This window comes from Neophocaena asiaeorientalis, unplaced genomic scaffold (genome assembly GCF_003031525.2).
Source record: "Neophocaena asiaeorientalis asiaeorientalis breed wild unplaced genomic scaffold, Neophocaena_asiaeorientalis_V1.1 scaffold981, whole genome shotgun sequence".
Lineage (NCBI taxonomy): Eukaryota > Metazoa > Chordata > Mammalia > Artiodactyla > Phocoenidae > Neophocaena > Neophocaena asiaeorientalis.
In genome coordinates, this window is record NW_020171801.1 from 678,851 (window position 1) to 704,210 (window position 25,360).

The window sequence follows — 25,360 nt, forward strand, 5'->3', positions numbered from 1 at the left end:
AATTTATTTTTATTTATTTATTTTTTTGCGGTTCGCGGGCCTCTCGCTGTTGTGGCCTCTCCCATTGCGGAGCACAGGCTCCGGACGCGCAGGCTCAGCGGCCATGGCTCCCGGGCCCAGCCGCTCCGCGCCATGTGGGATCTTCCCGGACCGGGGCACGAACCCGCGTCCCCTGCATCGGCAGGCGGACTCTCAACCACTGCACCACCAGGGAAGCCCTGCTCTGCCATTTTACACCATTTAACATTTGTAATTACTTATTCTTCATTCTTTCCTTCCTCACCTGTGCCTTTACTCTTGCTCTTCCAGTGGTCAGGAAGAGATCTCCTTCACCTTCTCCATCACCAGTACCCTAACTATTCTTCAAGTTCAGCTCAAGTGCAACCTTCTCTAAGCAGCCTTCTTGGATTTCTCCAGGGTGACTTTATACGTTCCTCTATGTTTCCTCTGGTTTATGTTATGTTCAGAATTATGTCAATGACTGGCCAGTTATTCTCGACCCAGGAAACTGTCAATGCTTGACTTTGTGACTACAGCCTAAGATTTTGCCATAGTATATAGTTGAATATTTCTCTGCTTGAAGGAGCATTACGTAGTTCACATATATGATAAAAACACATGCTGTATCCCCTGTATTTTATTTTCTTGGTTGTAGGAAACTGTTTCAAACACTTTACTCACTATTCCCCTAAAGGCATCAGCAGCAAAAAATTTTTATGAACATATTTTTATTAGAGATGATTTGGGTTTTATTCCTAGGAAATGGAGCTAGAAAAAATTTAAGGTCATTGGCCATAATAATTTAAAGTACATAGTTGTTTGAATATGTTAGCTTTTAGGTTCTCTGCTATCTTTAGCTTCTTCCATTTTATTTTAATAATGATAAAAATAAATCTCACATTTGTTAACTTTTTCCACTCTAAGGTGTTTAACAAACCTTAGGGGTGCAAGTATAATGAAGTGACCCATATGCTTGCAACTAGGTTTATGACCCTGAGAGCATTTGATTGCAGTTCTTTCTATTTCATTGATGTTGCTCAGAGTCAACAGAAGAATCGGGTTCAAACTTATTGGAAAAGTACAGTTAGAAACCCTTGTCAACCCAGTTAACATGTCTTTGAAAATAGCATGTTAACACAGAGCCTCCATATTTTTTAACTCTAAAATGTACTTTTATTTCTCTTCTCCCTTCTTCTTCCAATAACCATTTGTTGCATAACAGCTATGTTTTGGGTTCAGAGCTCAACCCTGGGGATAAAAAGAGCAGCAAGGCTGTCAGAAGTGTATATGTATATATATATAGAGATAGATAGATGTGTTTATACATCAGTAAGGTAGGTTGTATGTATGTAGTGTCAACCGTAAAAATAAAATAGCCAGTTATTTTACCGGCAAAATGAATTTATTCAGGAATCACAGAGGAATTGCAATTTGGGACAAGCAAACTATGGCAAGCTATAAGCAAGTCCAGAGAACTAAGGAAAGGAGCCTTCTTTATAGAGGAAAGGAGGCAGTTGGGAGGGGCTGTTTTGAACAAAATTCATTGGAGGAGAGTAGGAGTTCAGGGTGGTGGCAGCTTCTCATTGGCTGACTGTGGTGGTTTCTCATTGGCTGGGCTGTTGCTAGGCAAGCAGAAAATCTTTCTTCCTCCTGCTGGGGTGTGTAAAGTAAGCTTCTTCCAGTTGGGGAATGCAGGGTACACTTCTTGCTGGGGTCTGCAAGTGGCAGAGTGTTGGTGCATGAGAGCTCCCCCTTCCGGGCTTCCTGACTCCATTTTCTTTATTTTTTTTTCACTTTAATTAGTTATTATTATTACTATATACTAGGCTCCCTGCTACATGCTCTACTCCTATAACTGCATTTTTCAAAACTTTTTATTTGTTATTTTGGAGAATAGCCGATTAACAATGTTGTGATAGTTTCAGGTGCACAGCAAAGGGACTCAGCCATACGTATGCACGTAACCATTCTCCCCCAGACTCCCCTCCCATCCAGGCTGCCACACAACATTGAGCAGAGTTCCCTGTGCTATACAGTAGGCCCTTGTTGGTTATCCATTTTAAATATAGGAGTGTGTACATGTCGATCCCAGAATGAGGTTTCCTTTATTTATGTTTACGTTTCCCCTTTTGATCAAGATCTTTCCTGTAAAGCATTGCGGATCGGTCAGGTTTTGGTGGGTTTACCCCTTGGTTCCAGGAAGGACCTTTTCTGGTTGTCATGTCCCACGTCTGACAGAAAGTACACAGAATGGAAACCACTGAGGCTACATTTGAGTAACAAGAAAGGGTAGGAGGGAGAACTCTCAGGCACCTCTCACTTAACGTCTATCTCTTATCAAAGTCCTAAGTGTTGGAGGTCATTTTGAAGCACTGAGGTAATATCACTCTCTCTGGTGCATCACTTCTGCAGAGATTTGACAGGCAATAGGTATAAAGTTAAAAAATAATTATGCAAAACAGAACGAAAATTAACGTGACAAATCCAAGCTGTATGATTGTTCTACACCATTTACCTAGGCCTGAAGGTAGCCAACTGAACAAATCAAAGGACCGTGGAGAGTTAGGTGACATTTTTTTGTAACCAGTGTGCTTGTTCCCTGATCTTGTGTGGTTGAATGTCTACCTTACCAGAAGCATTTATCCATGAGCAACAGGTGGTATTTGCTATTACACAGACACCTCCTGTTCAGCAAGTAGATAATCAAAGGGCTGTACAGTTGTCCAAAACTACTTTAGCCAACGAGTCAAGTGATCATTTGGGGGCTGCTACTGCCTTGGCTGTGGAGTTGGCTAGCTAACCTAATGTTAGGGAGAGATTTCCGATCCGGCATTCGCTGGCATTTACTTGGACCCATGGGAGAAGGGCTTTCACCTATGGGGCAAACCTGGAGTCACGTGCGCCTCCTAGAAGTTCCCATTTAAAGTGGCCATGGAGCTTTAATGCGGAGGACCAATGAGAGGCTTCTGATTTGTTATGAATGGTGACTGGGACAGTTAAATATCTCATAAGCATTGATCTCCAGTTCACCAGCTATCTAAACATTCATATGCCCGTGAGAAATGCCAGGCACCACAGGCAAAAATAAAGCCAGGTGTAGCGCAGAGGATTCCAGCTAACGTATGGTTATTGGCAGCTTTGTTGGCTGGAATTTCCCGATTGACATTTCCAAGCCCGGGGTCAGAGGAATTGGGATGACATTCTGTAAGGTACCATCCCAGCCTAGAGAAGTCTTTTCTAAAAGCCTTGAAAAGAGGAGTTAGCTTGTTTGCATTTCCCTTGGGTGCAGGGTAATGGATCGTATTTAAATAAGAAAAAGAGTGCCAAGGTTGAGGTGCTCAGCTGAATTAGTACGGTTATGGTTGGAGAACGTTTGAAACAAGGTATGGGAACACCTGGCTGTAATAGCCTAACCAGATAGTTAACACCAGTAGGCTTATGCGTATAGCTGACAGTGGCATTTGGGACTAAAGAGAAATTGGTTACAGGTAAAACCAAGGGATCTCCAACACCATGAACAGATCAGAGTTTCTGGTGATGGATCCAACAGTCGGAAAGGTTTCCTGCTTTCTCAGGAGATTGGGAAATGCAGATAGGAGTATTGTCTTTCCAATAAAGAGAAGGAGAATATAGGGTGAGAAGCAACAGTGAGAAAAGGTATACAGGCCTGGTCTGGTTATGTTGGGAAAGCTGTCTCCTTCAGAGATGTGACACATGAATCCAAGAGTCTATTCCTTGGAGTTTGGCAACACAAGGGTTGGTTAATGGTACCTGATAGGGGCCTTTCCAATGAGCTTGAAGGGACTCTTTCTGGAGGTGTCTTGTCCAATAGGTGAAACCTCCAGGTGGTAAGCAATGATGTTTAAAGTCTTCGTGTCCAGAGAAGATGGGAGACACTGAGAAAAGATTGCTCTGCTAGAGCGTGGTTATTTTCAACAGAAGCAATTAAGCCTTTATAATTTTGAAGGATGACCTCCTTTTATCAGTTGTGGATCAAAAGAAGCAGGTGCCAGGTGTACTGGGCATCCTGTGATTATCTCAGAGTGAGAGTTTATCACTTCTAAAAGGGTTTAGACATGAGATTTAGAAGGACTAATGGCAGTGCCTTTGGCCAGGATACTACAAATGGAAGGGTTTCTACAAATTTTGCAAATTGAGTCTTTTTTTTTTTCATTAAACTTTTTTCATGGGTCTCAAATTCTGTGACCGATTTTTGGTCAAGTCGCTTCCATTAAAAATATTGATTTTAGGGCTTCCCTGGTGGTGCAGTGGTTGAGAGTCCGCAAAAAAAGTATTGATTTTAAAAACTAATAACTTAAAACTGCCACACACAAAACAAATGGTCCACAAAACATTCTCCTTTCCTTCTGAAGGTTTTACGATGCATTGTCATCATTAACCAGTCTTTTGCTATTAAACTTAAATGGCCAGTTGAGACCGTTCTTCCACCAATGATTAAGACTGGGGTTGCAGGTATTGGGGATAACATCCATTTAGCCTTCTGAGCTTTCTGGGCGGACTTGGTGACCTTGCCAGCTCCAGCTGCCTTCTTGTCCACTGCTTTGATGACACCCAGAGCAACCGTCCGTCTCATGTCACGAGCAGCAAAGCGGCCCAGAGGAAGATAGTCAGAGAGGCTCTCAGCACACATGGGTTTGCCAGGAACCGTATCAATGATGGCAGCATCACCAGATTTCAAGAATTTGGGGCCATCTTCCAGCTTTTTCCCAGAACGACGATCAATCTTCTCCTTCAGCTCAGCGATCTTGCAGGCAATGTGAGCTGTGTGACAATCCAGCACAGGTGCGTAGCCAGCACTGCTTTGGCCTGGATGGTTCAAGATAATCACCTGAGCTGTGAAGCCAGCTGCTTCCATCGGTGGGTCATTTTTGCTGTCACCAGCCACATTGCCACGACGAACATCTTTGACAGACACGTTCTTGACCTTGAAGCCCACATTGTCCCCAGGAAGGGCTTCACTCAAAGCTTCATGGTGCATTTCAGCAGACTTCAGTTGTCACGTTGACTGGAGCAAAGGTGACCACCATGCCGGGTTTGAGAACACCAGTCTCCCCTCGACCCACAGGGACAGCGCCAATACCACCAATTTTGTAGACGTCCTGGAGGGGCAAATGCAAGGGCTTGTCAGTTGGGCGAATTGGTGGCAGGATGCAATCCAGAGCTTCAAACAGTGTGGTTGGTTCCAGTGGCATTGCCATCTTTTCGGGTGACTCTCCATCCCTTGAACCACGGCATGTTAGCACTTGGCTCCAGCACGTTTTCACCATTCCAGCCAGAAACTGGCACAAGTGCTACTGTGTCGGGTTGTAGCCAATTTTCTTAATGTAGGTGCTGACTTCCTTAACAGTTTCCTCGTGTCTCTTCCGGCTGTAGGGTGGCTCAGTGGAATCCATTTTGTTGACTCCAACAATTAGTTGTTTCACACCCAGAGTGTAGGCCAGAAGGGCCTGCTCATGGGTCTGCCCATTCAAATACCTGCTTCAAATCCACCAGCACCAGCAGCAACAATCAGGACAGCCCAGTCAGCCTGGGATGTGCCTGTAATCATGTTTTTGATGAAGTCTCTGTGTCCTGGGGCATCAGTGATGGTCACATAGTACTTGCTGGTCTCAGACTTCCAGAGGGAGATATCAATGGTGATGCCATGCTCGCGTTCAGCTTTCAGTTTGTTCAGGACCCAGGCATACTTGAAGGAGCCCTTGCCCATCTCGGCAGCCTCCTCCTTGAACTTTTCAGTGGTTCTCTTGTCGATCCCACCACATTTGTAGATCAGATGGCCAGTAGTGGTAGCCTTCCCCGAATCTACGTGTCCGATGACAGCGGTGTTGATGTGGGTCTTCTCCTTTCCCATTTTTGCTTAGGTTTAGCGGTGGTTTTCACGACACCTGTGTCCTGGGGGCAAACCCGTTGCGAAAAAGTGCAAATTGAGTCTTAATATTGCTGTTAGTGCATTGGACCAGCCCTGAGGATTGAGGGTGGGAAGCACAGTGAAGATGCGTTAGGACTGGCCAAACAACACAGACCTGCTGTAGTATTTGACCAGTAAATTGGGTTCCCTGGTTGCTGTGGAGCTCAAGAGGGGTTCCTGAGGGTAAGGATAATTTTTCCTAAAATAATTTTAGCCACAGAAGAGGCAGTAGGTTGTCTACACAGAAAGGCTTAGACCCAGTGGGAAAACATACAGACCATGACTAAAACATATTTATATCCATGAGATGGGGCAAATTGAATAAAATCCATCTCCCAAACCTCCAGTGGTCCATTGGGCAATTTAAAGTGTTCCAGAGCACTGCAAACAGGTTTTCCTGAATTATATTTTGGGCAGGTGTGGCAAGCAGAGTAGGCGCTTTTCGTGGCCTTATTGGTATCTCCTCACCAGTACTGATTCATAAACATTATCATTTTATCTGCAGACCAATGGTTTAATGCATATACAGTAGTCAGTAATGGGAATTTTAGAGTCCCTGGCTAGGCTGGATTGTTATTTGGCCCAAACCAGAGTTCTCCCTTTTTATCAAATGAACAGTTACTAGATTTCCAATCTTGTGTTTCCTTTTCTGGAGCCAATACTTGGGCTTCTCCAACCAATTTCTCTAGGTTATTATTTGGGGCAACATCCCTTTGGACATGACAGAGGTTTGATTTTTCGTTCGTTTGAGGGCAACATTCTTGGTGGAAATGTCAGCAATGTGGTTTCCTTTAGCTTCCAGGGAGTCAAGTTTGGAATGCCCAGGGACCTTAATAATAGCTAAAGTTGCTGGCAAGAGTGTGGCATCTGATAAATCCTGGACATAAGAGCCATTTTAAATTTGAGTCCCGTTAGAAATAGAGAGACCTTGCTGTTTCCATAGCATTAAGTCATGAGCTACTCCAAAGGCAGATCTGTTGTCTGCAGTTTTGCCCTTTGCTGAAATGCAGGCCCAAGTAAGATCATGTAATTCAGCCTGTTGGGCCAAGGTGGCCAGAGGCAAAGGTGCCACCTTGAAAGCGCCAATACCACCAATTTTGTAGACGTCCTGGAGGGGCAAATGCAAGGGCTTGTCAGTTGGGCGAATTGGTGGCAGGATGCAATCCAGAGCTTCAAACAGTGTGGTTGGTTCCAGTGGCATTGCCATCTTTTCGGGTGACTCTCCATCCCTTGAACCACGGCATGTTAGCACTTGGCTCCAGCACGTTTTCACCATTCCAGCCAGAAACTGGCACAAGTGCTACTGTGTCGGGTTGTAGCCAATTTTCTTAATGTAGGTGCTGACTTCCTTAACAGTTTCCTCGTGTCTCTTCCGGCTGTAGGGTGGCTCAGTGGAATCCATTTTGTTGACTCCAACAATTAGTTGTTTCACACCCAGAGTGTAGGCCAGAAGGGCCTGCTCATGGGTCTGCCCATTCAAATACCTGCTTCAAATCCACCAGCACCAGCAGCAACAATCAGGACAGCACAGTCAGCCTGGGATGTGCCTGTAATCATGTTTTTGATGAAGTCTCTGTGTCCTGGGGCATCAGTGATGGTCACATAGTACTTGCTGGTCTCAGACTTCCAGAGGGAGATATCAATGGTGATGCCATGCTCGCGTTCAGCTTTCAGTTTGTTCAGGACCCAGGCATACTTGAAGGAGCCCTTGCCCATCTCGGCAGCCTCCTCCTTGAACTTTTCAGTGGTTCTCTTGTCGATCCCACCACATTTGTAGATCAGATGGCCAGTAGTGGTAGCCTTCCCCGAATCTACGTGTCCGATGACAGCGGTGTTGATGTGGGTCTTCTCCTTTCCCATTTTTGCTTAGGTTTAGCGGTGGTTTTCACGACACCTGTGTCCTGGGGGCAAACCCGTTGCGAAAAAGTGCAAATTGAGTCTTAATATTGCTGTTAGTGCATTGGACCAGCCCTGAGGATTGAGGGTGGGAAGCACAGTGAAGATGCGTTAGGACTGGCCAAACAACACAGACCTGCTGTAGTATTTGACCAGTAAATTGGGTTCCCTGGTTGCTGTGGAGCTCAAGAGGGGTTCCTGAGGGTAAGGATAATTTTTCCTAAAATAATTTTAGCCACAGAAGAGGCAGTAGGTTGTCTACACAGAAAGGCTTAGACCCAGTGGGAAAACATACAGACCATGACTAAAACATATTTATATCCATGAGATGGGGCAAATTGAATAAAATCCATCTCCCAAACCTCCAGTGGTCCATTGGGCAATTTAAAGTGTTCCAGAGCACTGCAAACAGGTTTTCCTGAATTATATTTTGGGCAGGTGTGGCAAGCAGAGTAGGCGCTTTTCGTGGCCTTATTGGTATCTCCTCACCAGTACTGATTCATAAACATTATCATTTTATCTGCAGACCAATGGTTTAATGCATATACAGTAGTCAGTAATGGGAATTTTAGAGTCCCTGGCTAGGCTGGATTGTTATTTGGCCCAAACCAGAGTTCTCCCTTTTTATCAAATGAACAGTTACTAGATTTCCAATCTTGTGTTTCCTTTTCTGGAGCCAATACTTGGGCTTCTCCAACCAATTTCTCTAGGTTATTATTTGGGGCAACATCCCTTTGGACATGACAGAGGTTTGATTTTTCGTTCGTTTGAGGGCAACATTCTTGGTGGAAATGTCAGCAATGTGGTTTCCTTTAGCTTCCAGGGAGTCAAGTTTGGAATGCCCAGGGACCTTAATAATAGCTAAAGTTGCTGGCAAGAGTGTGGCATCTGATAAATCCTGGACATAAGAGCCATTTTAAATTTGAGTCCCGTTAGAAATAGAGAGACCTTGCTGTTTCCATAGCATTAAGTCATGAGCTACTCCAAAGGCAGATCTGTTGTCTGCAGTTTTGCCCTTTGCTGAAATGCAGGCCCAAGTAAGATCATGTAATTCAGCCTGTTGGGCCAAGGTGGCCAGAGGCAAAGGTGCCACCTTGATGACTTTAAAAGGAGTTGCAACTGCATATCCAGCACAATATTTAACATTTTATTTCTTCAAGAACCATTGGTAAGCCATGAAAACTCAGCATTGGTGACAGGAGTTTCCTGTAAATCATCGTGAAGAGGCAAAAGGTGATCTTTCAGAGTCAGTCATGGGGAGTGTTGTCCCCAGAGAAGGGAAGAAGGCGGCAGGGTTAAGGTTATCACCGTGAGAAAGAGTTATATGAGGCGTGATTGCCATGAGGATTTCATAGGAAGTGAGATGACTGGCTGAAGTGTGTTGTGTGAGATGAGAATCCAGGAGGGCTCTACTGCATGGGGTACAAAATTGGTGAGAGGGGATCCCATGACTATCTCTTTGGTGGCCTTAAGTAAAAGGAGAGTGGCTCTGAGGTAAGGAGGGCTATCCTCATACCATAATATCTATCTGCTGACTGTAGTACCTTATGGGGCGATGGTGATCCCCATGTTTTTGGGTGACTACTCCGAGAGTACTTGTCTCCTTCTCCAATGTAAAGAGGAGAAGGGGAAGTTGATAATTAGGACGTCCAAGGGCGGGAGGATTTATCAAGCTCTCCTTTAAGGTATTAAAAGCTGGGTCATCCAGGTATTCCCAAGTAGTAAGGGTCAGGTTTGCTGTTCTTTAGTAAGGCATATAGAGGCTGGGCCATGAGAGAAAAGTTCAGAATCCAGCTCTAACAATCACTAGCCGACCCAAGAAAACCTCATAATTGACTTTGGTTTTGGGCTTTGGGAAGTTCAGGGTGCTATGAAGCTTATCTGGGTCTAGGTGCCCAGCCCTTTTTCCACGATCAGGTGCCCAAAATAATGAACTTAGGTTTGAACAAACAGCCGTTTCTCCTTAGAAACTGTATGTCCCTTTGAGGCTAAAAGCTTCTATAGGTGGGTGCCGTCTTCCTGAAAAAAGACCTGGGAAGGGGAGCAGAGAAGCAAGCCATCTACATATTGTAATAAAGTAGAGCCTCCAGAACATTTTATATCATCTAAATCAGCTTTTAAGATTTGTGAGATGTAAGAAGGACTTTTGGTAAAATCTTGGGTCATTACTGTCCAGGTATATTGTTGTCCTTCCCAAATAAAGGCAAATAGGTATTGATTAGCATTATCTGTAGGGATGCTAAAGAAGGTGCTACGTAAATCACTCGCAGTGAGAAATTTGCTTTTGGTGGGCATGAAGCTAAAAAAGTATGGGAATTGGGAACAATAGGGTGACAAGGGATGACAGTATAGTTTATGGCTTGGTGGTCTTGGACAAATCTCCATCCTTGGTCATTGGGTTTCTTTTCAGGTAAAATAGGGATGTTGCAGGGAGTAGTGCACCAGATAATGAGACCCTGGCTCTTATAATCATCTATTATTGGCTTAGTGCCCTGGAGGGCCTCTTTATTTATGGGGTGTTGGTTAATTCCAGGGAGAGGCTTTGAGGGATCTATTTGCATCTTAATAGGAGGATTCTGCCAATATAAGTTGAGGATTTTGCCCATAAGGAGGGTGGCAGCTGATCTTATAGGGACAAATGATTAGTTTCCTTAGAATTAGCTCCAGTGCCATCAGAGATGGAGCAAATAAAAGATGTTGAAGGGTCATTTGATTCGCTCGGTAGGTGGCTATTTTGGTTGCTGCTATCAAATTCTAGAATTATTCTCCCTTTTTGGGAGAAAGAAATTCCAGCATGATATTTTTCTAAGAAATCTCAGCCCGGTAAATGAATAGGGATGGAGGAACTAAGGAGCAAAGGGTGGGTATCTCTTAGAGGGCCTAAATCAAAGGGGATAGGTTTAGAAACAGGAACCTGAAGAGCTTTATTTGGGATCCCCACCATTTGAACCCTCTTAGTATTCTGAGGTAGGGGCTGTTTAATAACAGTGGGGTTGAGCACTGAGAGTGAGGCTCTGGTGTCAATAAGGTCATAGAGAGATTCATTCCCAATCTGGAGAGTGGTTTTTTCAAGCCGATTAAGAAGGAGGATTTGGAAGAGCCCCTGTAGTTCCTCAGAGCCCCATCATTGGGGGTTAGGAGGGCATTGGAAAGGCTGGTTAGAGGGCTGAAGGTGTCTGGGGCGTTAAGCTTGTAACAGTCTTCTTTCCAACGTCCTGGCTTTTTCCAATAATGGCAGAGACCGGGAGGGTTTGTTTTTGTTTCTTTAGAGACCTCCATTTGTTGGAGTTTAAAATTGAGGATTTTAGTTGTCTTCCTTTTAGTTGAATCGTACAGGGTGCAGGTGAGCCGGTTTGCTAGATTAACTAAATTTGGATGGATGTAGTTCCCCATTCCATCCTCTTTGAACTAGAAGAGAAAGATCCTGGTTCAGCCCGTTGATGAACATAGAGTTAAAGGCTGCCTGAATGGATTCAACATCGAGAGGCCAGAATTGTCCTTAAAAATAGTTTGGAGTTGACTGTAATAATTGTGCAGAGGTTCATTTGTGTTTCTGAGTGCAAGTCTGAATCTTATTCCAATCACTAGGTTTTGGGAAAGCCCTAGAAGTTGCCAACTGGAGTTGCCTGGCGATTCCCTGAGTTTGATCATATAATAAACATAGGGTTGGTCTCCTGGTTGTACTTCTAGGGACTCTTCTGGATTTTCCCAGTTAGCAGTTTTCATCCAGCGTTTGGCTTGACCTTCGCTGACAAGCATGTGAACTAGCTGATATAAGTCAGAGAAACCAGGCTGATAAGCTTGAATGTCCATATTAAATTCCTCAGCAAATTTGTGGGGGTCCTCCGTTACTTTGGGAAAATCTGACTATAGCTTGTAGTTCAGCTTTAGTCCAGGGAACATAAGAAATTAGGGGTTTAGCATTTGGATCCTCAGAGGGCCTGATTTAAAGAGGCAGGTTTTAATAGGTTCAGGGGAGGAGAAAGTGGGGAGAAGTTCAGAGAAAAAGGGAAGTTCAGCAAAAGGATTAAAAGGAGGAGATGGGGGCAGTGCAGAAGGGAAAGAGGAAGCTGACACCAGGTGGGACCTTGGCACAAGATGGCTGCAGTGTACCTGGAGACATAGAGGATGGGAGAGGGAAAAAAGAGACCTCAGAAGCTTTTTGGTTTTTTCCAATTGTTTATTTGCCTCAGTTAATTTAGAAATGGTATTTTGTAAAGAGGCGATTTTAGAGTCTTGAATGAATTTGGAAGCCTCCAGGAGCCAATTAAAATAGGCATCCCATTCAGTCTGTTTAATTTTAGAGCCATGATCTTCTAATTTAGTTCTGAGAAAAACAAGTTTAGGGAGGTCAAAAGTTCCCCATAAATGCCACTGGAGTTCTAAATTGTTTTTGGTCACATTGATCCATTTAGTTAAAATGTACATAAGGAGGGACCATAGTTTTTAAACAGAAAACCGGCTGGGGTCCCGAAAGTGGGACACTCCCGAGATAATTTAGCCGAGTTGGATCCAACTGCTCAAAACTCAGAAGTTTAGAAAACAGAAGAATACTCACCAGAAAGGGCAATGCCTTCATAAAAACAAAAACAGTTCCCAAATAAAGTCGGAGAGCTTGACCAAAGGAAGGGAGTTTGGATCCAAGGGAAGGCTTACTGAACTCAAAAGAAAAAGATAACTCACAGGAGAGAGTGCAAGCGGCTCAAGTGCGTACCTCACACAGGTCTGGGAGTCATTAGTTTGTTGTTGGGGAGTGGTGTTGGCACCTTCAGATCCCACTTCTGACACCATGAAATGTCAACCTTAAAAATAAAATAGGACTTCCCTGGTGGCACAGTGGTTAAGAATCTGCCTGTCAATGCAGGGGACACGGGTTCGAGCCCTGGTCTGGGAAGATCCCACATGCCGCGGAGCGACTAAGCCCGTGCACCACAACTACTGAGCCTGCGCTCTAGAGCCCGTGAGCCACGACTGCTGAAGCCCGCGTGCCTAGAGCCCGTGCTCTGCAACAAGACAAGCCACCGCAATGAGAAGCTCACGCACCGCAACGAAGAGTAGCCCCCCCCAACCCCGCTCGCCGCAACTAGAGAATGCCCACGCACAGCAATGAAGACCCAACACAGCCAAATAAATAAAATAAATTTATTTAAAAAAACAAATCCTATTAAAAAAATAAAAAAGCTAGTTATTTTACCAGCAAAATTAGTTTACTTGAGCACAGCAGAGGAATTGCAACCAGGACAAGCAAACTGTGTCAAGCCATAGGCAAGCCTGGAGAACAAAGAGGACCGTCCTTTTATAGAGGAAAGGAGGAAGTTGGGAGGGGCTGTTTTAAATGAAAGTTCTTTGGAGTAGAGCGGGAGTTCAGGGTGGTGGTGGCGGCTCACTGGCTGAGTGTGGTGGTTTCTCATTGGCTGGGCTGTTGCTAGGCGAAGAGAAAGTCTTTCTTCCTCCTGCTCGGGTGTGTAAAGTAAGCTCCTTCCTCTTGGGGGATGCAGGGTACACTTTGTCCTACTGAGGTGTGCCAGTGGCAGAGTGGTAGTGCGTGAGAGCTCCCCCTTCAGAGCTTTCTGACTCCATTTTAAATGAGGTTTCCTTTATTTCTTTTCACAGTAGCAATAAGGTAGGAAGGTATACACACATACATATTTATAAAGTATGTATAAAAGTACATGTCAGTTAAAAGTGCATTTTCAGGTGTGTTGCAACAACCACGTGAGTTACTACCATCCCCATTTCACAGAGAAAAAAAACAAGACTTAAAAATGTTATATGATTTGCCCAAGTTTATACACTAATAGGTGGTCCAGTTAGGGTTCAGACCCAATGTGTGTGACTTTAAAGCTCATGTTCTTTATCAATGTACATGTGTAAGTGTCTCTTTTTTAACCAGAGACCAACTTTGTCCCAGAAGTTCAGATACAGAATAAAAGAAAAAAGAATGAGGAGTGTGAAAATGGTAATGGTTGTGTGAATGGCAAAACTGGGTCATCATGAATACCAAGGGTTTATTTTACTGTACATGTGCTTTAGGAGTAGAGAGTTAGTCCTCAGACTCTGGTGCTCAGCCTGTATTGGATTCAGAGCATGAAATACGGCATTTCAGTGCAGTTGCATCCCCCCGTCCCCGCCTCCCCAGCTGAAGACCACCTTATGGATGAATTGCTTCATGGTGTGGTCCTTTAGATATCTTGGTAGCTAAGAAGGAACTCCCAGAGTTATAATATGTTCAAACAGCAGATGAGCCACCAAGGATGTCTGTGAGGCTTCATTCTTAAGAATCTCCAGATTGAGAAAACCATCTATTTGTTCTGAAGAGCTGAGCCATTTACCTCTTAAGATGTCTGACAGTCCTGTGATTTTGCAAAACATGCACAGGTTTCAAGTTAATTTCACCTGAAGCCATTCACCTCTCAAGATCGCTGACAGTTCCACGATTTTGCAAAACACGCACAAATTTTGAGTAAATTTCACCTGAAATGGAACCCTACTTTGTAGTCGTTTTATAAGCAAGGTGCTAGCAAAACACCCAGGTGTCTCTGGGACCCCGTAGACTACATTAGAATGCTTCTTAGGCACTTGGTATTTCTGCTTCATAGGACTTCTTACAATCGTGGTTCATTGTGTGATTATTTGTTTAATGCCTGTCTCCCATGCTAGACTGTGAACTCTGGGTGGACAGGGACGGTGTCTGCTGCTCAGTGCTGCACCTTACCTGCAGTGCTTGAAACTCCGTGACTAGCAAATAGTTGACGCTCAATATCTATTGAGGCAGGAATAAATGAATGGAATCTGACAGAAGACTAGGCACATGCAACCGTGTAGCGGATTTAGTCTTGGTTTATGCCACAGAGATTCCCATTCTTAGTTTTTAAGCACAGCCCTAGTTCAATACCTCTTTCATGACCTAACAGCTCTGGGGGTTTTCTGTGACGGAGGGCAAATCTGTTTGCTTGGTGATTACAAGAGGACAGATACAATATTTACTAGCCTTAGCAACTCCTGAGCAAATGTGGTCCCTGGAGAAGGGCACATGATAACGAAGCAGGGAAACCCAGCCGTTATCTCGAAGCAAAGCCACACAGGCGTCAAGGCCGTGACTCACGTTTCTGTGGTCAGGAGCCCTGGAGTTTTCAAGGATAATTTATGGTGACACGGATGAGACAGAGTTCATTTAAATACTGTAACTGCTGAAGTATTCTGAGTTGGAAAAGTCAGCGCATGGTGGAGTAAATACCTTGTTGACCCCTTTTCACTCTCCGATTCACCATTGTTTCAAGTAGTTACTCTAAAATAGCTGAGTCCTAATGTGACCCAGGAGAGAAGAACTGACCACGGCTGCTTAATGCACGTTCAGATTTGGTTTCTGAACACGGAGCACACGCTCATCCTCACTCAGCCCATTGTTCTTTGATCGGTTAAATGATGCTATAAATGGAGGACTGTGATAGCAAAAAATAAATGTTTTATACAGTGCTAGAAAAAGCTTTAGGGGAAAATTTTAGCAAAAGAACAGATTCTTTCTTGTTTCTATAGAAACCAGTAGCTATGAGGAGTGAGGTGTTCTTTCATGTGTACATGGTAGTAAGGCCGGCTCAGCAGTCCCCAGCACACACTGGAGGGCTAGTTAAAGACCCACTGTCAGCGGGGGAGCCTCTGTCTGTGTCCCTTTGATCTCACTGGCAGTGGGGGACATCTTGCTGGAAATCCCGGCTTCCCCATGGGCTGAGTAGGGCTGCGGTCCACAGTCGCTGAGCATCATAGAGCCAGAAAGGCTCTGAACAGGAATCTCTTGTTGAAAGAGGAAGAAAAAGGTAAACATAAGGAAAGCTCTAATATCAGCTGTCAACACGCCTTTCAGTGTGCTCCTTGCCATCGAGCAGTAAATGTCCTGGTCGTGTCCTGACCAGATTACTGGTAAACTGGCCAAAGCAGGTATTTGAGCTGTGGGTGGTAGGATAATTTGTTGCCCTTGCAATTTGTCTGCTTCTATAAAACCTTTTTTTTTTCAAATGAAATTAGGATGAAATGCCTCCTTTTTGGTTTCATTTGTAAAGCTGTTACCTTCTTGACAAGTGAATGTTGAGGAAGACTTAAATCAAATTCCAAGGCAAATACTTTTCTAAAGCCTAATCAATACTACAGCTTTAAAATGATTTCTCCAGTCTTTTAAATGAAGTTTAGGTCAAATGTAATGACAGAATGAAGCAGGCGCATTTTGCTTCAATCTGACATGTCCCAGAAGCTAAGAGGAATATCTAGTAACTGACAAAAGGATTTTCCTTTTGTTTGACGTTTACTTTGTATGTAAACAATCCAGTGTATTGGCATGTCAATGTATTAGTTGGTGGTGGTCCAAAACATGATGTGAATTCAGATAGTATTTCTTTCTGCTCACAAATACACACCCTTGATCAACAAGAGAACATTTATTGCAGTCTTGCCTTGCAGTTGGCAGAACAGAATGAATCATTTTGAAATATAAACTTCCTCAGATCTAAAATATATCACTGGAAAACACAAGACATAGGGGGGAGTGGATTACGAAATAAAAGGAACGTATTTAGGAGTGTATAGGTCATACACATAATAGATGGTCACTAATAAAATACTGGGACAAGTGTACAAGACTACGTTCAGTGAGCAGGTGTTGAAAGCTGGATAACTTCCTTGAAGCGGTACTTTGGAAGCAGCATTTGGCAATGTGGAAGGGTATGAAGTGGCCTCTTACGGGCTGTGTGACCTCAGGTCAGTCACTTCCCCTCTCTGAACTTCAGTTTCCTCACCTATGAAATGGTAATGATACAAATGATGGTGATGGTGATGGTGATGATGACGAGGGGGAGGAGAAGGGTGTCTCCCTCGTAGGGTTCTGTAAGGTTTAAGAGAATTCTAGAAAACTCTGCACAGAGGAGGTACACAATATGTGTCATGTTCCTTTCCCCCTTCCCCAAAAGTAACCAGATTAGTACTGAGCATTTCTTTCTTACCAAGCTTTCAGCCATCATCTTTCTGCTGTTAAATGAGAACTCAGGTTTTGCTAAAATATACTTTGGCAGAAAAGTAAACGAACTTTCCTAAATGGGAGATATACATGGAATGAGAAATACCCTGTATTTTCTAGACACATTTTACTTTAGCTTCTTTTCCCCTGGGAGTAAAGTGAGGGTGCAAAATCTCTCGAGTCCTTTTATGAATTTAAGATTTAAAATCCTTAGATTTGCTATGACAGACCCAAAGCTTTTCTGGAGACCTGTGTGTGTGTTTGACCTGTGTGGGGCTGCCACCAGTGTTCAGAAGCTCTTCTTATTCATGCATGGGTCTTGGTTGCCTAGCACACATAATAAGGGCTCAATAAATGTTTGTCTAATGAATAAGTGACAGTATCACGAAATAAAGTTAAACATGTAATGCTTACCAAACAAGTCTCAATAAATCTGTTTCAGTGATTTTTTTTTCTCCCACACCGTCGTGTGTAATATCAGCCCACAGGCAGTGTATGAAAAAGGGATAAGTGTAGGTAAAATGGAAAGAATCCTTGCCTCTATTTAACTGGCCTCATTAATTTATACCAATACCGACTTGATTGATGGTATTTGACTTAAGTTTGATTGGATCAGGATGCAGACTGTTTACAATTTCTACCAACCTGAAGTGCCTAGCATACATTTGTGGCGATTTATAATCTCCAGACGCTCATTATCACCATCATTTAGCCTGTTTTGAACCCCACTAGTTACACAGCATCACAATATCTACATGGTCAGTAAGCTATGATGAAATTTCATATCACCCAGTAAGACATCCTCATTAGTTATGAAGAATGAGTTAGGGTGAGGAGGTGGTTATGATTTCTTCGCTGATTTCTTGACTTATTTAGTTCGCGAGCTCATCAATTTGACCCAGACAACCATTACTCTCCCTTTATTACGCACCATACACGCAGCCAGAATGAGACCTGAAGTTTCGTAACATTTAGTAAAGTAGAAATGCGCATTTCCATTTCAAAGATGTTACTGCTGACTCCGCTGATGCCGAGGGGACTTGGCTGGCCACTGTAGGACGTGACAACCCTTCCACCTGAGATACCAAAAGTTCTCCTTCTGCACGGTGCCTAGAGTTGTGTATTCGTTTCCTAAGGCTGCCGTGACAAAACACCACAAACTGTATTTGTGGCTTAGAACAACAGAAATGTTTTGTCTCCTGGTTCTGGAGGCTAGAAGTTTGAAATCAAGGTGTTGGGATGGCCACACTTCCTCTGAAGGCTCGAGGGTAGGAGCTTCTGGTAGCCTCACACGTTCCTTGGCTTGTAGATGCATCACGGCAATCCTCTGTCTTTCACATAACCACCTTCTTCCTGTGTCATCACATGGATTTCCCCCTGTGCATGCCTGTCTCTGTGTTCAAATTCCCATTTCTTTAAGGACACCGGTCATATTGGATTAGGGTCCACCCTAATGAACTCATCTTAACTTGATCACCTCTGTAAAGATCCTGTTTCCAGATATGGTCAGATTCTGAGGTACTGGAAGTTAGGAGTTGGACATATCTTTTTTTTTTTTTTTTTTTTTGGGGCGGGGGAGACACAATTCAGCCCATAATAAGCTTTCATCCCAAAAGTTCATTTGCAGCTGTGCCTCTGATACTTGTGGTCCAGATGAAGCCTTAGATCATAAAAGCAACTCCAAACCTGTGGGCTGCTTCATTGTTGCCTAGGCCCTACCGTTAGGCCACTTGACCTGAGGCCTTGCTTCTGTGGATCTTTAAAGATGGTCATGATTACCGTGCCTGAGTAGCTACTGCAGCATTGCGCTCCGAATATGCTAGAACTCAGATTTGTCACGGATTCAGCCTGGATTGCCCTCTACCCTGCCCCCCACTGCAGTTACGTCTAAGCTTAACTAGATCTGAATGATATCAAGAAAATTTAAACTTTTGGACAAATTTAATTTAAATGGGAAACCAGATGGCAGAGCTGTCTTGGAGTGTAAAGTAAAAGGTAGTATTGATTAAAGAGAGGATTTCTAAAAGTCTTACAGCTATACTGCATTCCCATGGGAAAAGCTGCTAACCCAAATCCTCCTGGCCAAATAATACCAATTTTTTTTTAAAAAGCACTGAGTTTACTTGCTCAAAAGCAGGCATTCACAATGCAGCATGATCGTTTTAAAGCTACTAAAAAGCTCTCTGGGAAGTTTGACGAGGTCCACTGTCCTAAGGACAGATGGACACCTGATAAAGTATTTACGGTCCAGTCTAGCTAAGGATCAGCACAGGGTCAGAGGGTCAGTGGTAGTAGGAGTAATATCTCTAGGTCCATCTACATATAGGAAGCACTTTTAGAAACTATGAAAAAATATTATTCAGCCTGAGGCATTAGCGATTATTTTAATTAAAAAATTGATAGGGAGCTTCAAACAACATCATCAAGAAAGTGAAAAGATCTTGCAGGGTGGGAGAGAATATTTGCAAATCACGTATCTGATAAGGTACTAGTATCCAGAATATATAAAGAACAGATACAACTCAATAATCAAAAGAAAAAAGACCCAAGTAAAAATGAGCAAAACCTCTGAATAGACGTGTTTTCCAAAAAAAGATACACAAAGGACCGGTAAACACATGGAAAGATGTTCAACATCCTTAGCCATCAGGGAAATGCAAATCAAAGGCACAACGAGATACCACTTCACACACTCTAGGATGGCTGTACTGTAAAAGATAGACACTAAAAAGTGTTGCTGAGGATGCGGAGATATTGGAGTCCACGTCCATTGCTGATAGGAGTGTAAATGGTGCAGCTACTGTGGGACAGTTAGGCAGTTCCTCCGGAAGTTAAACATGGAGTTACCATATGACCCAGCAATTCCACTCCTAGGTATATATCAAAGAGAATTGATAACACACGTGCACGCAGAACTTTGCACGCAAACGTTCACAGCAGCATTATTCACGATGGCCTCAAACTGGGAACAACCCAGATGTCCATCAACGGATGAAAGGCTATACCAAATATTGTTTTATCCATACAATGGGATATTATCCAGCCACAAAAGTGAATGAAGTATTGATACATACTGCACCGTGGATGAACCTTGAAAACGTTATGCTAGAGAAGGCAGACCCAAAGGGTCATAGATTATAGTTTCCTTTATATAAAATAACCAGAATAGGCAAATCCGTAGAGTGGTTACCAGGAGTTGGGGGAAGGGCAGAATGGAGAGTGACTGCTAATAGGTACAGGATTTCTTTTGGGGGGCGGTAGTGGAATGTTCTAGAACTAGATAGCGGTGTTGATTGCACATCTCTGTGACTATACAAGAACCACTGAGGTCCATACTTTAAAATGGTGAGTTGTATTTTTATGAACTATATCTCAGTAAAGCTGTTACCAAGAAAAGTTTCACTCGCTAGCTTTACCATTCATTGGTGTTTCATCGAAACAGTAGCTAGATCCATTGTTTACGACTTAGCCCAACGCAATTTTTTTTTCCAGGGAGGAGTATTTTATCACTGGCATTTAGAATTGCTGTTGCACAGTGATAATAAATAGCAGACAGACTGAAAAATTTGTTAGGGAAATCACAATGGAACACATTGATCAGTCTAGTTAGGTAAGAGTCACAGAGCTTCCGGAAGAAAGATACACAGAAGGGGTTCAGTGTTGTGCCAGTGAGTAGTGGCAGTCAACACTCAGTGGTTTGCTGGCTCTCCAGTTGGATGATCAGCCATTTAGCCTCCTACAGGCCTCTGGGACCCTGATCCCCAGCACCTCCACTAGAGGGGGAGCAAGCGAGATAAAGGAGGCTTGCAGTGAGTGCAGTGAGTTAAGAGCCTGGGGGAAAAGACTGTGGAATGGAAAGGAACTTGAAATTCTGGGCTAGCCTATAGCTTCTCATGCATGTGTCTGAAATGCAAGCCGATAGCAGCCTTGTGCTCTTTAAAATGGTGATAAAGGCAAAATTTTTGTCCCCAAGAACGACCTGGAAATTAGAATCTGTTTGAATTAAACATCAGGGTTATTATGAGTTACATTAAAAAAAAAAAAAAGCGTGTGGGGAGGAAGCTTTCCATCTCTCATATTTCCAAACATGGGGACTGTTAGTGTTTTTTGCAGTCCTGGAAACAAGTTCAGATTCAATAATGTCGAGATTTGCAATTTTATCCTCTGGAAAGTGAAACTAAAAGGTGCCAAACGTTGGAATATTTTGTGTATTTGAGGGGAAATAAAAGTCATAATTCAACAAGAAAATCAGTATTAGCTGTCACGTTCTGATCTGACAATTGAAACTAAAAATATTTGGCAAATTTTCATTTCATAGAATCCAAACTGAAAAGCTTAGAGCTGGATTTTTCCCTCTTGGCATCGCGTACTCTGCCTTGATAAGGAGGAGACAAAGGATAAGCCAACAGTCTTTTAAGAGAGTAAATATAGAGGTTATATCAGAAGGATAGAGGAGATTTAGCCCAATCTATATTTCCCACAGCAGCATCGGGATTTATGATGACCTGAATCACCCAAAGAAAGGATAAATTGTGTTCAGTAAGGATTTAGCAACAACTGGATTTTTATCGTTGTCTGAGTCCTGAAAATGGGTAACCTATGTCTATAGTGTCCTGATGGCTCATGAAAATATTCAGTGATCTGAAACCGCTTGTTCGTTCTCCACAGTATATCTTTAATTCTCACCATACATGAACCTGATTTTCTGATATGTAGATTACTTCCGGCCCTCCCACCCTGGTGACAAAGGGGAGTGTTAGGGCTTTGTGAATGGAGCTGACTGAATAGCCCTAGAAGTGTCGGTGTTGACAAAGCCAAAGTTAGGCAGCGGCATAACAGACGGAGCCAGGACCACAGCTCTGGGTTTGGTCGCTTTGATCCTAGTCAGTGACCTGGAAATCGCTCTTAATAATAGGAGCGCAGGGATTCGTTCTGTAGCCGGGCAACTTGTTTATTCTTGTTTGGGTCAAACTGTTCATGGAAGGGGATGTGACCGAGGACGTTGCGTCTTGGGCAGGGGATAGTGGGCTGAATTGGTGGCGCTTCGTGAAGTTGACCGAACAGTTCAGTGCTAGGTGGCTTTGGCCTTAGCCTTTACTCGCCTGTTAATATCTAATAATAACTCTGATTTACTGGTACTGGACCATGCTTTTTATTTACCTTGTTATTTAAGCCTCAGCAAAAAGCTAAGAAGTACCCATTATTATTTCCACCTTAGAGATGATGAAACAGGGTCTCGGAAGTCCTTATGGATAGTACCATTACCTGCCTCTGCTGGGATACTGTACCGATTAATGCATACATTCACAGCGCTCGTGGACTGGTGTGTGTGTGTGTGTGTGTGTGTGTGTGACCTCGGTAAACGAGAGCCATACTTCTTTTGTCTTGAACGGCACTGAGTATTTTGCCTAACAGGTTCAAAAGATAGTAGTTGAATTGAATTAAAATCTCACTAAGTAGATTTTGCAAGTTGGCTTTCCTTCTGTAATTAGCTTTCTGACAATTGGAGTGGTAATTGGTTGATGGAAAGAATAATTAATAATAAAGGCTGTTTATTTGTGGGGTAAGCATTTATCAGTTTTCACTCCTTTCCATCAGCATTTAATTCACAAAAAGGCTCATAAGTTAACTGTAGAGAAATTATATTACTAAATATTGAATGGTAATTACAATACATGATATGTTTTCCCTTTAATTAGCAAATAGACTGTTCATTATGTTTTAGATAATTGTTACATATCATTTGATTTTATTTCTTTATCACTGGTGACAGGTGATTACATTTCCACAGGGTATAATTTTTTATCACATTATTTTGAAATTTGATTGCAAGATTATGCAGTACAGAATTCAGTGTATTCAAATCACCCTGATTTCTCTCATGTTCTTTGCTTCTGGAAAATTTGCACTTCTTTTTTCCTCCCTGTACGTGCATGATAGAAAAGAATTCAGTATTAATGAAGCTGAATAATTATATATATCTCTCCAAATCGTAGACCTTGGAACTTGAACTTGGGAACTTCGTCTTGTGTCCCGTTGCAATAGCCATCTCTTTGAAAATCAGTCTCTTTTGCTAATGAAGACAAAGAATAATATAATATACAGTAATATAAAATGATATATGATAATACAATGTCATATAAGCATTACACAGTGCTATAATGTAATGGAATATACAACGATACTATAATAAATGCAAGTGAAAATAAATGCAAAGGTTGTGTCTGAGCATCTGTGACCCCTGAAGGAGCTCAAGAGCATGTAGAGATGGCTGCTAGCCTCGCCCCCCCGCCCCCCATCTTTGAGTCATTGGGCTGATAACACCCCTCGTTGCCCTGCTACAGGATTGGCACTGTGAGTTAGCTTTGACAGGAAGTCAGTAGCGGTGTGCGCGTTGCTTGAATACACTCAGGCCTCCCTGCCTCTGCTTTGATAATGTTATTTATAATGAAGGCAGGATCACAGGCTGCACAAATTATGGTTATTGTGGTATTCAGGCATTAGCGGATATGGCACCCAGATGCCTAGTCACAATTTGTCTTATTAACTTGATTATCTGATTTCCTCTGAGTCCTGCAGTGTCGAAATGGCAGCCTTTGGGGGGAAAGTTTCATAGGAATTAGCACTGTTCTATGCAAGGCAACCAACTTAGTTGAAAATAAGATCCTGTGAGAGGAATGAGCAGAGGCTACAATTTTAAGGTCTTACAGAGATTGTTGAGATATTAAATGTGAAGCAAAACTCTTTCGTTTGCTCATTTCATTTTGTTCCAAGGAGTTTAAATAATACTGCTTAAATGCTATCAGGACGATGTCAGGACTTCAAGGGAATAACTTTCCTATTTAGATTTGGTCATGCAGTCTGTTTAACAGCTATTCCCTTTCTAATGGCATGTTGCGATTCCCAGCATTCCTTAGGGCATGCAGGGAGAATGGCATGGACCTCTTGAATAATTAATATGGTTTTCAGAGCAGTAGTCATGGAAACCCAAGCAGTGTCACATATTTGGATTATAAGAATTAGGCACATTTTGAGTATAACATTTAACCAAAAGAGGTGGCTAACCCCCAAAGACAAAAGCATTTTCTCCAATTCCCCCAGCACAATGAAATGAATATGGGTCTGTTTATTTATTTGTTTTGAAGCGTGTGAAACTAATCCATGCTTCATAATACATTATTTTTATATCTTTGTGTTTGAATTGCTTAATTGGTTTCCTTCCCTCTATATTTGGATCCTCTGTTTAGTTGAGATGTTTTCACATGCAAGCTTCTGTTTTCATACTTTCTGTAGTTCTGTTCATGATCACAGGTTATTACTTTTTTATTAAAGAGAAAATGTAGAACTTAATTTACAATAAAATAGCATAGACCACTCACTGTGTTGATTATCTCTAAGGTGTCACATACTTTCTAACGCTGCCCCAAACCTCTGGTGATATTAGGATGTAGGATTTTCAAGTATTAGACAATTGCTATTCACTAAAAAGACTACAGTTTTCCCATGAAGTTTCTAGACCTGTTCTGTCAGATCAGTTGTACGGCTCTTTTATTTGTCTCAAAAAGTGTCTCTTCAGAATCAATATCGTCATTACCTTGAATTGTGTGTGTGTGTGTGTGTGTGTGTGTGTGTGTGTCTGTGTGTAAGAAGTCAACCAGGCAAGAGCAAAAAGCTATCATCCAGTTTTCAGTAATAGTGTACGTGTAAAGAATAAGAATAAATGGAAGTTATTTATAGAGTGTAAACCCTCAGGTTTATTCCACAAACAGCTTCAGTGTCTTAAGACTCCCAAGCCTCTGCTTTCCTCGACTGATGAAGGAAGTGATTAGCAAGACCATTAACCAAGACTAGGAGATTAAAAAGGATTAAGGAAAGCAAAGACCTATTTTTGTTGCTACTTCTAGTTTTCTGCTTGCTATTTAAAATGGACTTTCTCCCAGAAATGTGCCATCGCATGGAAGCCCACACGTGTGGACTATTTGGTTCTGTGCTCCCTCATGCCAAGTACCCCTGAGTGGGGTCCTCTTCGGAGTCCCTGATTCTCCTCTTGTCTTCCGGTGATCCTTTCTCTCGGGTGAATACGCCCAGCCATATTGTCTTTCCTCCAAATGTCCCGACAGCAATGCCACAGTGTTTCACTTGTATTAGGTCCCACCTACTTTGCACCTCTCAGGCTGTGCCTGGGCTTTAATTAGGATTCCGACTGCATTGCTGGCCCAGCTTCCATCCATCTGTTGATAAGTTGCAGCTCCTCTGCGATTCTTTTTGGAATTATCAGACAAACGCTGTGCGGAGGCTACAGCAAAAGCCCCCAGTCCTTTCTCTGGTCCCTCGGTCGGTGCCTTATCTTACTGTTTTTACTTAGTCATGTGTTGCACTTACTGTAGCTCTTGGCCTTTAATTCTTTTCTGTGAACTGATCCAGTCAGAAAATTCTAAATACCTCTAATTCCAAGTGCCCTTTCTTGTCTCATTTTGTTCATGGTTTTCGAATTTGGAAATTTGCAGTTGTGTTTACGAAGTTTACCTGCT

General features: G+C 42.8%; 1 protein-coding gene and 2 pseudogenes across 1 annotated transcript in view; 1 reads left to right on the forward strand and 2 right to left on the reverse strand.

Annotated features, from left to right (window-relative positions):
- LOC112397059 (elongation factor 1-alpha 1 pseudogene) overlaps window positions 1–5,872 on the reverse strand; it is an 8,429-nt pseudogene extending 2,557 nt beyond the window's left edge.
- Window positions 1–25,360, forward strand: part of LOC112396318 (AF4/FMR2 family member 2-like) — a 401,348-nt gene that overhangs the window by 68,727 nt on the left and 307,261 nt on the right. The gene's annotated exons all lie outside the window — the stretch shown is intronic.
- On the reverse strand, window positions 7,149–7,789 carry LOC112397000 (elongation factor 1-alpha 1 pseudogene; annotated as a pseudogene).